This window comes from Papio anubis, chromosome 1, assembly GCF_008728515.1.
Source record: "Papio anubis isolate 15944 chromosome 1, Panubis1.0, whole genome shotgun sequence".
Taxonomy (NCBI): Eukaryota; Metazoa; Chordata; class Mammalia; order Primates; family Cercopithecidae; genus Papio; species Papio anubis.
In genome coordinates this window covers 88,992,158-89,015,967 of record NC_044976.1, presented here as the reverse complement: position 1 = coordinate 89,015,967, position 23,810 = coordinate 88,992,158, and the positions used below count along the sequence as shown (strand labels likewise).

General features: G+C 35.7%; 1 long non-coding RNA gene and 2 pseudogenes across 2 annotated transcripts in view; 2 read left to right on the top strand and 1 right to left on the bottom strand.

Annotated features, from left to right (window-relative positions):
• The first annotated feature begins 4,071 nt into the window (after positions 1–4,071).
• Positions 4,072–23,810, top strand: part of LOC103886634 — a 102,932-nt gene continuing 83,193 nt past the window's right edge. For both annotated transcript variants that reach the window (XR_004176133.1, XR_002524528.2), the window contains exons 1-2: positions 4,072–5,687; positions 14,059–14,272. This is a non-coding gene — a long non-coding RNA (uncharacterized LOC103886634). The remainder of the gene's footprint in view (positions 5,688–14,058; positions 14,273–23,810) is intronic.
• Positions 5,521–5,726, bottom strand: LOC116271879 (annotated as a pseudogene).
• LOC116271906 lies at positions 20,649–20,797 on the top strand (annotated as a pseudogene).

The following is a 23,810-nucleotide window of genomic DNA, read 5'->3' as shown; positions in this document are numbered from 1 at the left end:
ATAACACTAGAGAAAATCCATATTATCTCACCCATAGGAGAATTTGCCCTTTGGTCATGAATTTAGGTTGAGATGTGGGTTTAGGAGAGAAAAAGTTCTCTTTTGGCTATGTGGAATGGGATGGAAGAAATAGCAATAATTCAGTTTTGAACATATAGACTGGTGCTGTGGAGAAGAGATCTGGATATAAAAATTCCCAATTTAGTTTGACTCCTTAATTTTACAGATGAAGATCTTGAAGCTCTGAAACTTGCTTACGGTCACACAGCAAATAAATGCCTCAGGTGGGACTAAAATCCAGGTCTTTTGGGGGCTTAGCATAGGGTCACAGATAATACCATCTACTGCTTCTAAACTTGCTTTGTTGAACTCCAGAAAATATCTCATATAGAATAACAATAATTTAAAAAATGTGTTGTGTGTGTAGTATTTGACAGATATTGTGCTAAATGCTTAAGATACCTTTTCTCTAAAGTGTTTTTGTTGTTGTTGAGATGGAGTCTTGCTCTGTTGTCCAGGCTGGAGTGCAATGGCACAATATGGCTCACTGCAACAACCTCTGCCTTCTGGGTTCAAGCGATTCTCCTGCCTCAGCCTCTGGAGTAACTGGGATTACAGGTACACTAACCCACCTGGCTAATTTTGTATTTTTAGTAGAGATGGGGTTTCACCATGTTGGCCAGGCTGGTCTCAAACTTCTGACCTCAAGTGATCCATCCACCTCGCCCTCCCAAAGTGCTGGGATTACAGGCATGAGCCACCGTGCCTGGTCCCTTTTCTCTAAAATCTTTATAGCGCAACAAGGCAGATACTATCATCCTCATTTTTACCGATAAGAAACGAGCTTTTGAGGTTAAGCAACTCTCCCGAGGTCAAATCATTGGTGAATCTAGTCAGATAACCAAGATGTTTAACTCGTGCAACCACTATGCAATACATTTACCTGTGTCGTAGAAAATTAACACTCAATTGTGCTATGTCTCATTCACTTTCTTTGATTTTTTGTGGGTTTATGATCAGTTCACAGCTTATACTATTTGATTTTTTGGCCTTTCAATTTTTCCTTTGGAGTTTGAATTTGACTGAGGAACTGTTTCCGTTGAGTTAAATTTAGGGAAATGACTGATACTTAATGTAAGGCTCTTTTTCCAGGGCACATGATAAATCCTTCCTCAGGACACAGTGTTGGCTTCTTCAATTTCAGCAGCTGTAATTGCTGTCTTTGGGAACAAAGGAATAATTGGAGATCATTTGTAATAAAAGCCTTCTCTCTTTTTCTAAGAGCATTCATATTTTTGTTGACCTCTTTGAAAATTACAGAGAAAATAAAATAAATCCAGCAAACCCTCCCAAACAAAACAAAACATACGACTTACAGAACTCAACACCTCATCCAAATCCTCCAACCTGAACTAAAACATCCTCAGAAGAAGCAGCCCTTTTTTTTTTTTTTTTTGTCTTTAATCTAAGGGCAGTGTAAAAGCCTGGGTAGTCTCTAGGACTACTTTAATCAACTTAATGGAGTTTGTTGACTTCAGGCTTTGGGCTAGTACAAAGAGACACTCAGATGTAAGCCAGTGAGAGAATGCTTTCACAGGGCATTGGACTGAAAACAGCAGTATGCAATAAGAGCAGCGGTCCAAGAGGAGTCAACGATGTGGTCGATTCTGGGTGGATTGATACAGTCTGAGAATGTGTTATGTTACTAAAGGTGTAGTGGCAAAAGCCAGCTGGCCCCTCAATCTAGCGTAATTTCCTTTACAAGGCACTTGTGAGAAAAAAAGTGCACAGTGATGGACCTTTGTTAGTTCAAAGGTTTTTACCTCTTTATTGTGAAGCCCCATTGTGAATTCACAGGGCTTAAAATATGTATTAATGTCCCTTTCATTTTATCATTCTAAAAGAAATCAAAGACAGAGAACTTTTTTCTTCCCAATGAGCTTGTCTTTTTGAAATCACAGAGTGTTTGTGCATATGGTCTCCTAATGTCTCAGTTGAATCTGGGATTTCAGTGGGAGTTAGTGAGACATTGTTATTCCTTAAAGACTTTCAAGAAACTTTTGCAAAAAGACAGACATGCTTTCTCTTCTTTTTCAATAATTACATTTTAGTTTATTGTACAATGAAACAGAGCAAACTACAAGTACATTTTTTTAAAGATCTGAGAGTGTGAACCTTCCACCTCCTTTTCAACTAAAGTTGACAAATTTGTCCTGCTATAATCTCAACCCTTGAGTATTTCTATCCACAACTTTTGCTTCAGCAAAACTTCTGACTAAATCAAACAGGTTTTCAGCATAGACATGGTATGCTCTATAGTGTGATGCTAGTGAAAAAATAAAGATTTTGGCTGTATGACTAAAATAATACTCTCATGAGCATTACTAATTGCCATTTACTGTTATCGGCCTGAGGAATTTTTCCTGAAGGCATATATTTTATATTGTGAATTGCTTGCTCACTGGAGTCTCTATGTACTATATTTTTCATCTGACATACAATCCATACTTAAAAATCTATCTTTTATCCATTCAGTACAGTTTAAAGTTTAATTTCAGTGTTTGACAGTTTATAAAAAGAAGAAATGCTCATTTTTTAAAACTGGAAAAACAGAATAACCTCTAGTAGTACAAAAACATTGGTGACACTACCCTACTTCCCAAAGAAATATTTTGTTCATGATTTTCTGAAATGTGAATCAAAACTCTCATGACAAGTGAATGAAGAGAGAAGAATTAAGATATAGGTACAAACAAAAGCAGCATTAATAATTCAGGTAAATAAAATTTGCATACAAAAGAATATCATCAAGGTGATGGAGAATACTTCTGAAAGTACAGGACATTTAGGCAATAGGAAAATGAGTTGAGAGTTGAATGTTTTATATTTCACAAAAGGCTTTATATAATTTAAAATTTTTTCCTGATTCCATTGTTCAAGCAAACATTATTTACCGTTATCTCTAACCTTTCCTTGGTTAGATAAATTGGAATTTTTCCTATATGTTGCGATGTTTTATTATTATAATTTTTTTTGAGATGGAGTCTCACTCTGTCACCCAGGCTAGAGTGCAATGGCGTGATTTAGGCTCACTGCAACCTCTGCCTCCTGGGTTCAAGTGATTCTTCTGCCTCAGCCTCCCGAGTAGCTGGTACTACAGTTGCACACCACCACGCCTGGCTAATTTTTGTATTTTTAGTAGAGATGGGGTTTCACCATATTGGCCAGGCTGGTCTCGAACTCCTGACCTCATGATCTGCCTGCCTTGGACTCCCAGAGTGCTGGGATTGCAGGTGTGAACCACCACTCCCGGCCTCCTATAAGTTGCAACTTTAAGGGACAAACCACACGTAAACTATAAACTGTTCTTCAGCATTTTTGCAATTTATATGTATTAATCTGAATTGGCTGAAAGCTGTTACTTTCTTACTTGAGTCATTTTTTCCATGTCACATCTCATTAGTAGTGTCCCTCAGTGGGCCTTTCCATGTAGAATGAATGCTTCAGTTTTTAAGGCACAATGTAAAACCGTTATTCACTCAAGTTATCTTAAGATGTGTTAAGAGAGCAGCTTGCATTGGTAAGAATCAAAAGATGCATTGACAAGATTCGTTTTCTTTTCAATGCGAAGCCATAAGGGTTTGTTGTTTTTAAGGAGGAACTTATGATAAGCTAAAAGAGTTATTACCTGCGTTAGAATGACAGCTGGCTTGTCTAAATTGCTTCATTTATTCAACAAATATTTAATGAGAGCATATTTAATGAGGATCTGAGGATAGGAAAATAAAAGAAGTAGAATAAAAATGTTCATAATCAGAGGAGAGGTACCAAGTGAAATAATGAGACTTCGGTAAAAAAGGGGGCAAAAATGTTTCAGAAAGAAAGAATGATCACTTAAAGCCAGGAGTCTTAGACAAGCCTGGGCAACAAGGCAAGACCCTGTCTCTAAAACAAAATAAAAATATTAGCCTGGCGCAGTGGTATGCACCTGTAGACTCAGCTACTTTGGGAGGTTGTGGTGGGAGGATTGCTTGAGCCCAGAAGTTTGAGGCTACAATGAGCTATGATTGAGCCACTGAACTCCAGTCTGGGTGACAGAGCAAGATCCTGTCTCAAAAATAAAAAGAAAAGAAAAAAAGACAGAGGAAACAACATAAGCTTGGCGTGATCAAACTGGGAGCTGCAAGTATTTGGAGTGGTAGGTTTGTGTATTGCGGTGAGGGGGGGAGAAAAAGTGGAGACAGCGGTAGATGAGACAGGCAGAGGCCACAACTATGTGATATGCCAAGTAATTTAGACCTTATTCTGAAGAAGACAAATAGCTATTGAAGGGTTTTAAGTAGGAGAATGATCTGATCAAACTGGGGAATATTGATAGACCACTCTGGAAATTGTGTGGAATTTAGATTCAAGAGATACTAGATGCAGAGAGTTAGTAACAAGGATTAGAGTGAGCTGGGAGAGGTGTAAATACTGTGTGTGTTAAGGTAGAGTAGATGGTACGTTGGATATAGATTTGTGAGGTACTTAGGAGATAGAATTGACAACATTTGGTTTGGTGATTAGAGGTAAGAAGTGAGAGAAAAGGTGGAGTCTTCTATGACTTCCAGGTTTCTGACTCAAGAGACCTGATGAAGGGTGGTCAGACTAGGAAATAGAAGAACTGAAACATGTTTAATGGTGGTGGCAGTCACGGTTGAGATAATCAGATTGAAAGCTTAGTTCTGGACTTGTTGAGTTTTAATTTTATGTGTCTAACTATCAGGAGATAATTTTAGGTAAGGGATACAGATTTGGGAATATTTTATTTCTAATGGTAGCTAATGCTTCAGATAAAAATACACTACTTAAAAAGTGCCCTTTTAATATTTTGTTTTTAAATAGGAAAATACATGCATATGGTAAAAAAATTAGATGGATGCAATAAAACACAAGTCTTTCTCCCATCCCAAGTCCGCAATTCCTTTCTCCAGATTTAGGTATTGTTAACAGTTTTCAGAAATGTACTTGACATTTTCTTTCCAAGTACAAGCATATATATTTGTGTGTATATGTAGGTGGAAATGTCTTACATACATACATGTTTTAAATAGAAATGTTAGTCTGTTATATTTATCCTTCTGTACCTTATTTTTTTCACTTTTCAGCATACCCTGAAGATTATGTCATATGGACACATATAGATCTACTTCATTCTTTGTAATGGTTTTGTAGTATTGCATTTCACACAGGGACCTAGTTTTCTTAAACCAGATTTTTTTTTTAACTGATTTTTAAAATATAGTTTTCATGATAAACAATGCTTCAGTGAACATCTTTGCACATGTAGCTTGGGTTGGAGTATTTCCCTTTTTTATTATTGGTGCTGAGCTAGAAACTAATCTGAGAGAAGGCACATTGTATTAAAAAACCCGAAAAACTACTCCTCACTCTGATTGGAATCAGACTTGTGTGCCTTACTCTCTATTTACTGTAGGGATGCTAAGGTGATGAGGTGACTCTTTTTTTAAAAAAATGGGAACCACTCAAACTGTGTCATCTCTTACTCTCCCAGAGAAGAACGATCATCAACGGCCAATGGCACTCGCAGCGAAGCAACACCAAGATCCGGCCTCATGCTCAGGAGAGAACGCTGCGCCTCCTGCTCATGGTTTCCGGTGCTCTGCACGTTCACAGAAACTTCTCTGGTAGTGCACTGTAGGAATGATCCCTGAAAGTATAGTCTTGATGAAGTGACTCTTAATCGGGATTCTCCCCATGTCAGTATGTGCAGGTCTTCTCTTCTGGGCTAGTAGGTTTCCCCCATAGAAACATTTCAGATATTCTACCTGGGAATGGGAGGCTGTTGCTAGACTTTGGGTTGCTGAACAGGATAAGGGCACTGTGGGCCTTATTCTTGTAGACGAGCGGAATGCCTGTACTTCGTTGCTTCACTGATGTCTTCAGCGATGCCAGCGTCCCTGAATCTGGGACCTCTTCGATTCAACATCATCAAGAAAATCTCTTATCTAGGGTTGAGGGAGCAGTTGCATGGCTCCGTGGAATATGGGAGAAATTCTGGGATTTGAACTGCTCTTTATATCACTGCCTTTCAAATTTTAAGGGGTTTACAGAGCACTTGGGAATCTTGTTAAAGTGTAAGCCTGATTGGGTAGGGACGGAATCAGGGATGGGACCTGAAATTCTGCATTTCTAACACACTTTGAAGAGTGCCTATGCTGCTGGCCCACAGGCTTTGGCTAACAAAGTTTTGGCTAAACTATCAACCCAACTTCTCTTGAATTCCGACGCTTTCCTAGGGTTCTGGGGACATGAATAAAGTCACAGTTTCTTGATTTTTCCCTCTGTAGTCTCAGGCTGTAGGGTTTTCAGTTGTGTGAAATGAGTTATAATTTGTTCGTATTAAAGTGAGATAGAAAGATATCCCTCTCCTGTTTTTGTCTCGTTTCCTGTTCTCTTTGTCCTTGTGGATTCATAGCTTCTGATTCCTCTTTTGTTATTTTAATAGAGTAAAAGAGGAAACAGAGATAAATACGTGAGTTCAAGTTGCCAAATTTTCTTATTTTAGATAATTGCAGGCATCCGAAAAGCATTTTTTATGACTGTAAAATTCTATAGAAGTATTCATTAAGAGATTACTTGTTGAGTAAACTAGGAGGTAATGGTAAAAAGTCCCTTTCCATTCTTGTATCAGGCATATAACTTGTATTCATCAGGTGAATAGTCGGGTTACTACAAAACCTTGAAGAATAGGCAAAGGGTGAAAATGCATGCAAAGTATTAATATGGTGAATTTGGGTAATTGGGGATTCAGTCATAGCCAGTTTACTGTTGCAGACCTATAGGAATTTCTTCATGTTGAATGTTGGAATAATACAACTCTAGTTCTGACTGAATTTGGAACTAGAAGTTTGGCCATGACTAGATGGTAGCAGAGAAGCAACCATAAGATATGAGATGTAAAATAGTCTGTATCTGTCAATCCTCTATCTACATACCTACCTACCGATCGTCTATTATTCACATATATATATGCATACATATCACCTCCAGATGTAGAACCACATATTCTAAAATTTATGCACTTGCAAGCAAATACAAATTATATTCTTATTTTTCTCCTTTTTTTTTTTTTTTTTTTTTTTTTTACGAAAAACATAGCTATTAAATACACTGTTCTACATTAATTTTTCCATAGCAGTATTTGGAATGTTTCCTCATTTTTTAAAATTATGCAGTATTCCACTATATAAATGGACTATAGTTAACTCACCTTCTGTTGGATAGCTATGTCTGCATTGTCTCCAATATTTTGCTCTTAGAAATATTGCTGAAATCAATATAATTTCACATACATGCTGATAGATCTTTAAGGTAAATTTTCTGGTTTGGAATTTCAAGGTCGGGGGATATGTATTTATAGATATTGCCAATTACCAATTGTTCTTTATAAGGGCTAGACACATTTAAACCTCTGCTTGCAATGTTTGAGAGTACCTGTTACCCCATAGAGAATACATGAACAGTTCTAGATTTTTGCCAATATGATAGGTATTCTTTAAAACGGCATTTTTTTGTTTGTATAAATGAGATAGAACATCTTGTCATATATTTAAGAGTTACTTGTGTATTTTTTCCGGAATTAACTATTCATTTTTTTCCAGTTTTTCCACTGAATTTTCTTTTCATAGATTTCTTGGAACTTAAAAAAATCATTTAAAATTAAATGTTTTTAAAATTACATTTGTAATTTTCTCTTTTTTTAAAAAAAATATAATTTTAGGTTCAAGAGTACATGTGCAGGTTTGTTACATAAGTAAATGGCATATCATGGAGTTTCAGTGTACATATTATTTCATTTCCAAGTGATAGGTATAATACCCAGTAGGTAGCTTTTTGATCCCCTCCCTTTTCCCACCCTCTACATTCCAGTCGGCCCCAGTTGTGTGTTGTTCCCTTTGTTATGTCCATGTGTTGTTGTTTAGTTCCCACTTACAAGTGAGAAATGTGGGATTTGGGTTTCTGTTCCTACATTAGTTTGCTTAGGATGATGACGTCCAGCTCCATCCATGTTGGTGCGAAAGACATGATCTCATTCTTTTTTATGGCTGTGTAGTATTCCATGGTGTATATGTAGCACATTTTCTTTATCCAGTCTATCATTAATGGGCATTTAGCTTGATTCCACGTCTTTCCTATTGTGAATAGTGCTCCAAGAAACATAGACATGCCTGTGTCTTTATGGTAGAATGATTTATACTTCTTTGGGTTTATACCCAATAATGGGATTGCTGGGTTAAATGGTAATTCTGTTTTAAGCTCTTTGAGGAATCACCACACTGCTTTCCACAATGGCTGAACTAATTTACATTCCCACTAGCAGTGTATAAGCATCCCCTTCTCTCCATAACCTCACCAGCATCTGTTATTTTTTAACTTTTTAATAATAGCCATTCTGACTGGTGTGAGATGGTATTTTATTGTGGTTTTGATTTGCATTTGTCTAATGATTAGTATTGAGTGGAAATCTTTATATATTAGGGAGATACGGCAGACACACCCTGATCCCCATTGAGTAATGCTCTTGTGTAAACCCCTCTCCTCCAATGAGGGCAGAATCTGTGACTTCTAATTAGGAGAATATGGCAGACATGAGGGTATTTTTGTGGTTGTAATAAAAGTTCCTAACCAGCTGACTTAAAGTTAATCAAAAGGGAGATTATCCTGGGTGGGTCTGACCTAACCAGGTGGGCTCTATGAAAAAGAGTCTAGAGGTCAGAGACCGGAAGTAGCAGAGGCTTGTTCTCTTGGTTGCTGGTGTTGAGGCTAACTGCCAGGAATTCTGCCAGTCACAGGAGGGAATTTGGAAGTGGATCCTTCCCTAGTCAAATCTCCAGGTGAGAACACAGCTTTTACATTTTGAGTCACAAGTAAAAAGACTTTCCTCATTCTAAGAATCTAAAATATTTTCCCGTGCTTTCTTCTAGAAATTGTGGGGTTTTACTTTTGTATATTTTCTGACCTTTGATCCATTTGGAATTTAATCTGACTGAAAGTGTAGGGTGTGATTAAATGTTTGCTTTTTTCCAGATGGACGTCCAGATACCTCAACACCCCTTATTTTGTAGTCCAACTTGTCCCTCTTGGTTTTGAGAAGCTACTGTTGTCGTATGCTACATTCTCTTATATATTTGGATACTGAGCTTTTAATATTTGGGTAGCATTATTTGATGAAGTGATTTTTTTAGGAGGAATTCTTTCTTAGAAGTCAGGAATTTTATTTAAATTGTTCATATTCATATCTTCATGGCTTAACCTACTGTTTGGAATATTGTAGATTCTCAATAAAGGCTTGTTGAATGAATGGATGGTGGTGTTTACACAATGCAGAATGTAATTTGGGTAATGCTTTTTCTCAATGTTAACTTTCCAGAGTCAGAAGCTAGATCTTTATTTAGGAAATTATGATCCAGGCTAAAGCCCTGTTCCTACCAATAAGTCTGTATATATGTCTTCAATGCTTGTCTATAGATATAATCATAATGTTGGCAGATAGGACCAAAGAGAAATGAAGTATATAGCAACATGTTTATACCCACCCTGCAGTTGATAAAAAGCCAAGTTTACTGCAATCAATTAATAATCATGTGTATTTATTAGGGGAATGGGAAATGGGAGTCATTTCCTGCTCAATCCCCTAGTTTTCATGGGGGGAATTTTTCTCTTGCTCCACTTCTTTCTCCAACCCGCAGAGGTACAGTGAATTATCTCACTAGTGTGTTTGGAAGAGGAATTGGGCACGAAAAGCCTAGCCACTTTCTCCCACTGTGTGTGTGTGTGTGCGTTCAACTACTTACAGGAAGCATACATTCTAATCTGCTTTTCCACGTATGTTTTCTATTAGTAGAAATTAAATGAACTAGGCCAGCCATGGTCACTCACGCCTGTAATCCCAGCACTTTGGGAGACTGAGGTGGATAAATTACTTGAGGTGAGGAGTTTGAGACCAGCGTGACCAACACGGTGAAACCTCATCTCTGCTAAAAACAAAAAACAAAAAATGAAAAAAAAAAAAGAAAAATTATCTGGGCATGGTGGTGGGCACCTGTAGTCCCAGCTATTTAGGAGCCTGAGGCAGAAGAGCCACTTGAACTCAGGAGGTGGAGGTTGCAGTGAACCAAGATGGCGCCACTGCACTCCATCCTGGGCGATAGAGAGACTCTGTCTCAAAAAAAAAAAAAGAGAGAGAAATTAAATGAACAAATAGTAATATTTACACGATGTGAAATGTGGTCTTTGGAGAATATTTTTCTCCAAAGCTTGATCACCTTGATGACCAGAAAGGACTGCGTTTCAGCACTTGATGGGGCTGAGTGAATTCACTTACTGCCAGTGATTGTTGGTGCTTACTTAAACCATGTCCTTCAACCTAGAGTGGTCTTTGTTGGTAACACTGCTGATACTTTGATCTCCGTCTCTTGTTTAGCTCTCAGTTGACTCAGAGCTCAGGCTGAGAAAAGGGTGCTATTTAATGGATTCCCTCAAACCTTATCAGTCTTTAATCTGAATTACTTTAATATATGCTTCCCTTGATCCCCTCCCTAGGTACTATCTGTTGAAATTACTTAATTTGACCAGCTTTGTTTCACCATATTGTGTTTTAGCGGAACTCTGAGTATTTACAATGAAGGCAACTGACTGCTGGTACTGATGATGGTGTGTTTAATATCTCATCTCTACATACTCATTGAAGGCAGCACCAATTTTTTTTTTTTTTTTTTTTTTTGAGACGGAGTCTGGCTCTGTCGCCCAGGCTGGAGTGCAGTGGCCGGATCTCAGCTCACTGCAAGCTCTGCCTCCCGGGTTCACGCCAGTCTCCTGCCTCAGCCTCCCAGGTAGCTGGGACTACAGGCGCCGCCACCACGCCCGGCTAGCTTTTTGTATTTTTTTAGTAGAGATGGGGTTTCACCGTGTTAGCCAGGATGGAAGGCAGCACCTATTATGTATACAAGTTCATTCAGTATTTTCAGAGAATGAACAGAGCCTGTGAAATTCATTAAACATTACCACAATAAGAAAAAAGGACAAACCACAAGAGAAAAATAATCTGTACATAAGACTTCACTGCAAACTAGACGATTTCAGTGTTTATAAATATTCGTCTGTGGAGAGAAGTACGTGTATTATAATAATTATGCATTAGTGCCTCATTAGTAGAGGGTTACATCCATGCTGTTTCTTTTTCCTCTAGTGTATTTCTGATAAGTTAGCATTTTAAAGTCTTATTTAAAATGTAATAAAAACAGGAGAGTGCGTGTGTGTATATTCAAGAGTAGATTATTTATAATTCCTTCAGCTGTGTGAGGAAACATATTCCATGGGTTCTGAGCCTACAGAAAAGATGTAAAGAATTGCCTTCCTCATCCAGAATCAGAACCTAATTACTTGTAATGTGGACAATCAAATCAAAACTTCTGCTGTATTGACTTTTTTCTCGATGCCATTATATTGCTACTTGCATTTAAGTTCTAGGTCTTTAAATATGTTTTGTAAATGAGACACTTTCCAGACCAGCACTCCTAGAAATGCCTTCATTATGAACTTTGTAGGTACATTCTAATTGCAAAATCCACAGACATTTCTCAGTCCTTTTCTTATGAGATCTTTCTGTTGAATTTGATATAGTCGATCAGTTTCTTTTCTTTTCTTTTTTTTTTTTTGAGGTCCTGTACACCTTTGGATTCTGGATATTTCACATTAATTGATCTCTGTCAGCCTCTTTGACTGCTGTTTCTTTGTTTCTTACATAAGACCTTTTAAATTTTTCTTTGCTTGTCCTTAACATGTTTCCCTGAAATCCATTTATTTCCTTATCTCTGCTCTTTTCACACTTCATACTTCCTAGATGATCTTCATTTTCATGATTTCAGTTATCATCACCTAATGCTGATATGCTATATCTATAAAGATGAGCTATAGTCTATATTTCTAGGTCTATAGACGCTCTGGAATCCATGAATGTCAACTGCTTGTTGGCTACTTCTATTTGGATATCTCGTAGGTTCTCAGAACTCAGCAAGAGCAACTGGCATTCATTATCTTCTTTTATAAGCTTTCTCCCACTTCTTTATTCTATTTTAGATGGTGGCATCACCATTGTTCAGTCACCGAAATAAGAAACGTGGAATTCAGCCTTGACAGCCTTCTTTACATCCTCTCTCATGTCAATTTAGGCACGAAGTTCTGCCAAATGCTCTCTCAAAATGCTCTCAACTCTGTTTCTTTCTTTCCATTTATCTTACCACAACCCTATTTAAAGCCTAGAAAGTGAACCTCAGTTGCAATCTATTGCAACTGACTTTTCACAGGTCCTCTTGTGTGTAGTCTTGCCCTCTTCAAAGTCACTCTCCATACTGCTCTAGAACCCATCTCTGTCCAGACATTGTCCTTCTATATAGAAATGTAAAAAGTAACAAAAAATTTTACCATTCCCCAAATCCACTTCTCTGGAGTAACCACTGTTAGCAATTTATTTCATAAGTCAAGGTTCTTAATTACAACTAATAGAAAATGCTGGCTGATTTAAATAGGAAAAGAGTATATTAAGAAGATATTGGGTAGCTTTCAGAACCAAGTTGAGGACTGTGCAGCCAGGAGGCAAGTGAGAGGCAATACCCAGCATAATGCTGAGGATATCACTGTCATGGGCACTGTGTGATAGGTGCTGAGGCTTGCCACTGATAGTGCTGAGCTGTAGAAATTGGACGTTGACTTGGCACTGCAATCATTGCTTCCCAGGAATGTGATCCTTCTGCACCTGCCACCACTGTCAAATATACAGATCTTCCTGGTCCCTGCAACTCTGGGATGGGTACTTGGATGGGTGTAGCCTGGATGCAGCAAGGACTTGGAAAGAATGAACTGGGATTTTCAGAGACAAAATGAAGAGGAGTTTTAGAGTAGTGCCTCTGGAACCAAATTTCTTGGGCTACAACTGTGTTCTTCTATTTACTGGTTGTAGCTCTGCGCAGGTTGCTTGATCTCTCTGTCTCAGTTTCCTCATTTGTAAAATAGAAATATAGTTGCAATTACTTCATGGGGTTGGAGGGAAAATTGAATAAGTTAATCTAGGTAAATTGCTTAGAATGCTTCCTGATGCATATATAAAATGTTAGCTATTATTATTTCACTGTATATAGTGTGACTTGATTCTACTTCCCACTGAGACTTATAAGGGGGAGGAGGACTGTCCAGATTTAGGAAAGAGGTTCATATAGTGAGTATCCAGAAATAATGACAAGTATCCACTATCATATATATTCTTACAGACTTCTACCCATACATTTGCTATTAAAATAGTTATGCTTGTGTGTATTTGTCAGGATACTCAATTCAAACCTTATTCAAACCACCACAGACAAGAAATGTGGGAATTTCTTGGCTTCTGTAATTAAAACACAGAGAGGATGTGATACAGCTAGGCCTCAAGGACAACTGGAAGCATTGATTTCAGTGCCACTAAGACTGTCTTCCCATTTACCTCTGTTTTCTTTGTCTATTCAGTATATTTCTTTTATATGTGTTTCTTTTACAAGACTGAAAAGTACCACCCCTGGCAAACTTCAGGCCTCATATGTCCCCATTTCAACATCAAAGAGGAAGTGAAATATCGTCTTTCTGATGCCTAGGAAAAGAATCCTGAGATGGGGCTATGATTAGATTGGCTTGAGTCAATTATTGTGACTGGGAAGGTGGTATCATCAGGAAATATGAAAGCTTTACTGAAATCACATGTTTGAAATTTGGGGAAAGATTTTTCTAGAAGTGGGAAGAGAAAACTTGGCAAACAGTTTTATGTACTTTATATGTAACACTCACAGCAAGCTAAAAATTCCTTTAAACTTAATCTGTTTTTAAAATGGCAATACAAAGCAAAAATAAGAAATGTGCTAGGTACTGAATTTTAAAACCTTGGAGATGAGCAATGTGTTAACTTGGGCTGCGGGGTTAAGTTGTGCAGTTTCTTGGAATAAAACTTCTATTATCTTTTAATTGCAGAGTATCCTGAGTTTGCAAGGGAGCTTTAAAAAACTGTTACTATTTGCAACCACTTATCTGTGTGAATCAATTCTCTGCAACCAAAACAAAATACAAAGAAAAAAAAAAAAAACAGAAAACAAAAACAAAATAACCTCGAACAGAAAACAAAGTTACTGTTACGACTGCAACCTGCCTTTTCTATGTTCAACAAAACTGATTGACTTCATATTAGGTAATTGTTATACAATTTACTTTACAAAAGTAATGTATACTAATAAAATATTGCTTTCAAATGTCTTATTTGCTAGGCTTTCTTGTAGGATTTTTCTTGAAAGACTTCTACTGTGAAAAATTTGAAAAACAATATATTAGAGCAGGGGCTAGCAGAGTTTCTGTAAAGGGCCAGTAGTAAATATTTCAGGTGTTGTGGGCCATGTAGTTTCTGTTGCAAGAACTCAACTTGACTGCTATTGTAGTGTGCAAACAGCTATAGACAATACATAAATGAACTATGGTGACTACTTCCAATAAAACTATTTATAAAGACAGTTGGCAGACTAGATTTGGCCTATGGGCTGGGCTATTGTTTGCCAACCTCTGTATTTAGAACATTTGCTATAAATTGATAGATCGGACTATCCAAATTTGTTACCTACTTACCTTAAATGAAGGGGGGCAAATGAGCTGCCTTTTCATTCTATATTGACAGTTATTTTCAAGAGGAGTGTTCTAAAAACAGTTCTGATTTTAGTAATGTCACTTTATGGGTGACTGAGTTGAAATTAAGTATTTGGCCATTTTGGTTTTGAAAACTATAAACTTTAAGTTAGCCCAAATCTGTAGCTTTTAATGTGTTCTTTAACATAAAAATATCTGTAACAGTTTGCATGCTCTGTTGGATAATGATTTTTTTTATGGTGGAGATTCCTTGGGAGATTTACTCATTAACTAATGCTTACTTCTGATCTCATTTGCTAGAGTAAGTGTAGAGTTTACACTAGGCATACTAATCTAATCTTCCAAATTTCAATTTCTTTTTCTTTTGCTCACAATAGCTTGGATCATCTGAAAAAGGGCCTGAATAAATGTATCATTTGTTACTAGCTAAAAACTGTCATCATTAACTTGATTAATCAAAATGCTGCTCTTAAAGATGGATTGAAGCACAAAATAGCCAGCCTGGTTCCCCATAATGAAGAGATTAATTTGACACACAAGACAACCAATTTAGTACTACTCAACGATCATGCTTTATTTAGAAAGTCATCAATTAGTATATTTTTTCCTTGATCTACTATTTTGTCTCTATAACAAGAAACGATGATTTCCTCAAAAGTTAATCTGCTTTCTTAAACATAAAAGGATATTTAGCTCAGCACTCTTACACTCCAAAATGTGAAATTCTGTTTTATGAGTAAAGAGGAAATTAATGATGGATTAAAAAGCTTGCAGTGGAATTCTTTATTTTAGGGTATTGCTAATTTTCTTTTTGTAACATGATTGTGAATATGGTAGTAGAAGTCACAGCAAGAGAGACACCCAGGCCTTGTGTTCTTCCTTCTTTTGGACGGAGATTAAAATGGCCGGTATACATACACTGAGATGTAAACACTACACTGGTTTGCAAAGAAGTTAATTAGATTTTACTGCCTTTTAAAATGTGTGTGGTGGTTGGGAGAAGTTTTTGGCAAAGTGAAAAGAACATTAAGTCACAGTATTAGTTTTCTTTATAGGATTGATACTTAGAGCAATGGAAAAGGTATATTCATGAGATTCATGTGGCATATGGACTTTTTAATCATTCCCTATTGGGCAGCATTTCTTACTATGATGGGAAGAAACAGCAGCAAACATTTCTTTACTAACTTAGGCTAATGATGCTTTCTGGACGTCATGTTCACTGTGAATGAGAAGTTGGGTTTGATGTTTAAAGAGTTCTAAGTTGGATTGGATTTCAAATGCAGGAGTTAAGAAAATTTTAAAAAGAGAGCAATGCCGTTTCATTAATAGTTCATGGAAATTTACCATTTGAAAGGCTGATCTGATATGCTTTAGAACTTATTGGGGGTTATTAGATGACATACAATTTATGGATCTGACAGATTCTTAAAATCTGTTTTGTTTTGTTTTTGTTTTTGCGAGGAGGGACCTTGGCAGAATGCTGTATGTGTGAAGTGTATATATGTCTTGAATAAGTGTGAATGGTTGATGTTTCTGCCTAAGTGTATCAGCCTCATGGTGCTGGGAAGCTTTCCAGGATTCTAGGGGATGTCAAATATGGATAGGGAGAGACACTGTGAGTGACAGCCAAAGCTAGATTTTCCTGGTTTTGAATTCATCTGCAGGCTTTGCCTCCATCAATGAAACAGGATAACAATTCAGTAAAAAGTAGTTATTAAACATTCCTTAGGTACCCACTATTGTGGGTCACACTGATGTTTACTGTATGATCGTGTTCCTCTCTTCACAGGGCAGGAGCCCTTGGAGGCTATTTGGAATTGGGCCCATAATAGAAATGGTCAAAACTTTCCTTGTTGCTGACTTGAAGGATGTAAAGAACAAACATTAAAACATTGCTTAATAGATTTTGGAAACTTGTTTCCTAAGAGGATAATCCTGGCCTGGGAGCCAGGACTATTGTGTTCTAGTCCTGTCCTGACTCCACCAACAAGCAGTGTGTCACCTTGGGCAAGTTTCCCTGCTCTTTTAGAGGTTGGAAAAGTATAGATTTATTGCTCAGATAGAGAGTGGGCAACATGAGAGAACAACATGAGAAGAATACATTAATATTTTAATAGTGTTCAGAGGCATAAGCATGAACAGTTGTAGAAAATATGTACTTGAAGGAAAAATAAGTTTATCATTGAGAATGAATTCCCACAAAGCTGAGAAAAATCTGTTAAGGATTGATGGCTTGACCTTCAACCCATTCATATATTTTCCATTTTTAAAAATAAAAATGTCTCTTCCTCCCCCTTCCTGTGTCCCTTTCTTTTGATTGCAAAAGATATATTTGTTTTGGTAGAAAATTTGGAAAATACAGAAAATTGCTAAGAAGGAAATGAAAACGATGTTAATATCTAGAAAAAAAATTAAAAGGTTTTAATATAACCTTGTAGTTTTCTTGCCTTTGTGTGTGTATGTCCACACGTAATCAGAACCATATTGAATGTAATATTCCAAATGACTGTTTTTATTTAATAATATACTGTGGCCATTTTCTCACGTTAATGATATTCTTCTAAAATACAATTTAAAATAAATGCATAGTATTCCAAAATATGCAACTTGTTTAAAATATTTTTTTCCCATTACAAATAGTTCATTGCCAAAAAATTGGAAAATACAAAAAGATAGAAAGAAGAAAAATAAAATCCATGATAATTCTATTACCAAAAGAAATCAAACTTTTCTTCCAATCTGGTTTTCTAGGCATATTCACCATATTTATAATTTGTATTTTGTCTTTTTATTTAACAAGATAGCATACTTATCTTCTTATATGAGTAAATTTATCTTACATATAACATTTAAATTTATAGTTAGGTTCTTAATTATATAATTAACATTTGTAATTATTTATATGTGATTAGGTATATAATATATGCAATTATTTTTTACAGTTTGTGTACTTAACCGTTATTGTGAGCTATTATGTACTAGACATTTAGCATACATATGAGAACAGAACAGGTATAAATTATAAATGAGAGTATAAATTCTTACATAATCTTTTTGTTTTCTTTACCAATGCATATGTTTATATGTGAACTAATACATTTCAGTGCTGTTATTGTGGGTAGCTACATTGTAATCCATTTGCATCATCAGCTATTTCACTAATTTACCATTGGTGCACATTTAGATTGTTAATTTTTTCCTAACAGCATTGTAATAAATATCTTACTGTCAATTTTTTTCACACTATTTTCCTATGACAATTTCCTAGGGTGTAATATCTTGATTAAAAGACTTACATATTTTAAGACTTTTGATATCTACTGCCAAAACACTGTTTATAAAGGTTGTGCCAATTTTAACTCGTAACAGCAATGTGTGAGTGCCATTTTCCCAAACAAAAAATGGCATATCACTGGTATTTTTTTTTAACTATTCATGTTTTAAATTCCTAATAAGTTTATACTTTTTAAAATGTTTATTGAGGAAAAATTTCTTCATTGGTGAATTATTTTTTAGGTCTTTTGATCAGTTTTTGTAAGGATATTGGTTATTTTTGTCCTGAAGTATATAAACTTTTAGAATACTAGCGTTATTAACTATTTTTCTGCTGCATATAGTTTTCCAGTGTGTAGTTTGATTTTAATTCTATTTATTATATTTTTGACACTCTACTGTCAAATCTTTCAATATTTTCCTTACTATTGCTGTCTTTGGTTTTATGCCAGAAAGACTGTTCCAGTCACCCCTAGATTATATATATTTAAAACTTACATGGTTTTCTTTTAACATTTAAAATTTTAATCTAAGTGAAAATTACTTATTTTGGCAAATAATATAATGTGACGGTCTACTCTTTATTTCTCCTAAATAGTTAACCAATGATCCAAGCACTATTTATTGAATAATTAATCCTTTCCACACTGAAGTGTCACCTTTATATAGGCTTGGATGTATTGCTAGAGTTTCTAGTTAGTACCACTCTCTTTTATTCATTGTACAGTTATTGTTCAATTTGAATATCTGGCAGCACAAATTTCTCCTTTCTTTTTCTTTCTTTTCAGTGTTTTCTTGGATTTACCTTTTTATTCTTTCAGGTGCATTCTTTGTCTTTTCTTTATTGAGATATAATGTCTCTTTTTGCTTATTGTTAACTCAAAAGTTATTTTACAAAAGGCTTAACATTGCCAATCTGATAGCCGTTTTCTCTCTTCACTTATTAATTTTCTAATTTTGGATTACATGTTAGAGATTTTGGCTTTTATGTTTTAAATTTTATAAAAATTTCATTGAGACCTTAATAAATGATCAATTTTTGTAAATGCTTCATTAGTTTTTGAAAAGAATGTATTCTTTTTAGGTATAAACTTCTCTGAGGCAAAACTATTAAATTACATTTTAAAAAATGAAAACATATTATTCAAACTTCTTATTTTTGATATTTATTTTTGTTCCATTTTATCTGTCAGTTTTGGAGAGTGGTCTGATATGGTTTGGCTATATCCCCACCCAAATCTCATCTTGAATTATAGTTCCCACAATCCTCACATGTTGTGGAAGGGACCAGTGGGAGATAATTTAATCATGGGGGCAGTTACCCTCATGTTGTTCTCGTGATAGTGAGTAAGTTCTCATGAGATCTGATGATTTTATAAGGGGCTTTTCCCCCTTTTTGCTTGGTACTTCTTCATTCTGCTGTCCCGTGAAGAAGGACTGTTTGCTTCCCCTTTCACCATGATTATAAATTTCTTGAGGCCTCCTGAGCCATAAGTACTGTGAGTCAATTAAACCTCTTTCCTTTATAAATTACCCAGTCCCTGGTATGTCTTCATTAGTAGTGTAAGAATGAACTAATATGTGGTCTGTTAAAACTTCACTCTATAATTGAGAATTTGTCAAATTACCTTTTCACTTTTAATAGTTTTATTACATTCTTATGTACATAATGGTTCATGATAGTTTCATATTCATGGTAATTGGTTATCCTTTCTGATCCATTTTGAATTTCAATTTGATATTGTCAAATATGGCCACACATACTTCTGTTTTAGTGTTTTCCTGGTTTGTCTCTGTTGTTTTAGAATTATTTTTATTTTTAATTAAAAAACTGCAAGTAGTTTTAGAAAGTCAAATATTCTTAAAAGGATTATAAAAAAAACCCTTAGTACCTAGTTTTCCCCTGCTGCTACTTCCAATGATACCTACTTTCAATTATTTTAGCTGTTTTATATAGTATTTACCCCCTGGTTTCTAAAAAATATGCTTATATGGTTATTGACTCATTATTATCTAAGAAAAAAGAACTCGCTGTTCTCAATATAGTTGTATCATAGCTTTTGATACGTTTTCAGTATTTTCTTCACACATAGCTAACAATACAGCTGATATTTATTGAGTATTTACTATATGACAGGAATATCTTTAAGTGCTTATATTCATTAATTCCATTATCAGAGTGACTGTTATTATTATTCATTTACCCATTTTATAAATGAGAGAAGTAAGCCTCCAAGTAACTTACATTATGATTATGTAAGAATTTTCACTATTGAGCCAAAGCAAGAACATGATTACGTTTCCTTTGTTATTCAAACTTTTCATTTTTTTGCAGTTTATAATGGTGTCACTTTAAACGTTGCATTATTCACTTCATCACTGATTCTTCCTCCAAAGCAAATATAGAACTCCTCTGAATATTATTTTCCTCATGATCAAAATGTAACACATATCCATCACCCCTCCCCACAGAGTCTCTTATCCTCCTGCTCTAATCTAGAATGATTGTTCTCCAGGCCTGCACTCCTGTGTTAGATTCTTTATACTCTAAATCTTGTATTTTCACCCTTTTACTCCTGCAGTTTGAATGAGCTCATTCTTCAATAGTTTCCTGATAAATGATACAGAAGAGATACATTTTTTAAGATTTTCTAAGCTTTGTGCAGTGGCAGTATTGTAGCCAAAGAGGTTTATCTGAGGTGTGATTATTGCTAATTGAAAACTTTTCCTCATGAATGAACTTCCATTCACAATTGCCTCAAAGAGAATAAAATACTTAGAACTACAAACTCATGGTGATGTAAAGGACCTCTTCAAGGAGAACTACAAACCACCGCTCAGTGAAATAAAAGAGACACAAACAAAATGGAAGAACATACCATGCCCATAGATAGGAAGAATCAATATTTTGAAAATGGCCATACTGCCCAAGGTAATTTATAGATTCAATGCTATCCCCATGAAGCTACCACAATGAATTTCTTCTACAGAATTGAAAAAACTGTTTTAAAGTTCATATGGAACCAAAGAGCCTGCATTGCCAAGACAATCCTAAGTCAAAAGAACAAAGCTGGAGGCATCACGCTACCTGACTTCAACCATACTACAAGGCTACAGTAACTAAAACAGCATGGTACTGGTAACAAAACAGAGATATAGACCAATGGAACAGAACAGTCCCTGTGAAATAATAATTGGCCACATCTACAGCCATCTGATCTTTGACAAACCTGAGAAAAACAAGAAATGGGGAAAGGATTCCTCATTGAATAAATGGTGTTGAAATACAGCCGTGAAGTAGAAAGCTGAAAGTGGATCCTTTCCTTACCTTTATACCTAAAATTAATTCAAGATAGATTAGAGACTTCCAAATTATCCCAATACCATAAAAAAGCCCAGGGAAGAAAAACCTAGGTAATACCATTTCAGGACATAGGGCATGGGCAAGGACTCTCATGTCTAAAAACACCAAAAGCAACAGCAACAAAAGCCAAATTCGACAAATGGGATCTCATTAACTAAAGAGCTTCTGCACTGTTAAAAAAGAAACTACCATCAGAGTGAACAGGCAAACCTACAGAATGGGAGAAAATTCTTGCACCCACTCATCTGACAAAGGGCTAATATCCAGAACCTACAAAGAACTCAAACAAATTTTACAAGAAAAAACAAACAACCCCATCAAAAGTAAGCAAAGGATATGAAGAGACATTTCTCAAAAGAAGACATGCATACAGCCAACAAACACATGAAAATTGCTCATCATCACTGGCCATCAGAGAAATGCAAATCAAAACTACAATGAGATACCATCTCACACTAAAGGAATGGCAACTAAAAAGTCAGGAAAACAACAGGTGCTGGAGAGGATGTGGAGAAATAGGAACACTTTTACACTGTTGGTGGGATTGTAAACTAGTTCAACCATTATGGAAAACAGTATGGCGACTCAAGGATCTAGAACTAGAAGCACCATATGACCAGCTATCCCATTACTGGGTATATACCCAAAGCATTATAAATCATGCTGCTATAAAGACACATGCAATACGATGTTTATTAAGCAAAATTATTCACAATAGCAAAGACTGGGAATCAACCCAAATGTCCATCAGTGACAGACTAGATTAAGAAAAATGGGCACATATACACCATGGAATACTATTTCATAAAAAAGGATGAGTTTGGTAGGTCCTTTGTAGACATGGATGCAGCTAGAAACCATCATTCCCAAAACTACCTAAGAACAGAAGACCAAACACGCATGTTCTCACTCATATATGGAACTGAACAATGAGATCACTTGACCGAAGGGGAACATCACACTGGGCCCATTATGGGCAGGGGGGAGGAGAGGGATTGCACTGGGAGTTATACCTGATGTGATGAGTTGATGGGTGCTGACGAGCTGATGGGTGCAGCACTTAACATGGCACAAGTATACATATGTAACAAACCTGCACGTTATGCACATGTACCCTAGAACTTAAAGTATAATAATAATAATAATAAAAAAGATTTTCTGTGGATGTATAGTTACTTTATCTTATCCCCCTTCTGTTTGGACATAGAATTCTAAATTGGAAAGAATTTTCTTGCAGTGCTTTAGAAGCATTGATTAATTTCTTTTTAGTTTTTAATATCATTTTTGAAAAGCCTGACTATCATTTGATTTCCTAACTTTTTATTAAACTTTTTATTAAACTTTTTTTTCACTCTTTGGAAGCTTTATGAACCATTTTTAATCCAAATACAGTGACAACTTCGTGACGATGTATCTTTGTTTTCATTTTTTCTCATTTATTATGGCAATTCTTTTAAATACAGAGTGTTATATTCTTAAGTTCTGAGATGCTTTCTTGTATTATTTCTTTGGCAATTTTTTCTCCACCCTCTTCTTCTTCTTTTTTTTTTCTTTCTGGAACTTTTAGTCAAACATTCATCAGAGTGTTGTACATTCTTTTGTTTGATTCTACTTTCAGAGGGATTTCACCAACTTTATTTTCCCATCCTTTCACTAATTTAGAAAACATTTCTGCTATCAAATTTTAATTTTATGATTTTTTTTGTGATATTTAAGTGCTCTTTATAAAATATAGTCATGTGTCAATTAATGATGGGGATACATTCTTAGCAATGTGTTGTTAGGTTATTTTTAAAAACTAAATATATTTTATAAATATAAATATATTAAATTTCTAAATGCAGTTTAAAATTTCTACCTGTTTAAAAAATCAGTTTAGCTGAGTACAGTGGCTCATGCCTGTAATCCCAGCACTTTGAGAGCCTAAGTCTGGAGGATTGCTTGAGGCCAGGAGTTTAAGACCAGCGTGGGAAACATAGTGGGACCTCTGTCTTTACAAAAAATTAAAAATAGAAAATGTTAGCTGGGTGTGGTGGTGCATCCCTTTAATCCTAGCTACTCAAGAGTCTGAGGTGGGAGGATCACTTTAGCTCAGGAGTTCAAGGTTACAATGAGTTATGGTCATGCCACTGCATTCCAGCCTGGGTGACAGAGCAAGACCCTGTCTCAAAACAAAAACAAAACAAGTTTGTAATTAAGACAGTGTAAGGCAAATTTAATTTAGTGTTTACAAGTGAAGTTGACCACTCACTGAAAGATAATGCTTTTATATACTATTTCCTATATTTATAAATAGATGAATAAGGCTGTAAGTTGAATTTAAAGGCTTCAGGAAATCTAGGTTTTAAAATTTGTGATTTTATTTTTATTTGTTTATTTTTGAGATACAGTCTCATTCTGTTGCCCAGGTTGGAAGGCAGTAGCATAATCACAGCTCATTGCTGGCTTGATC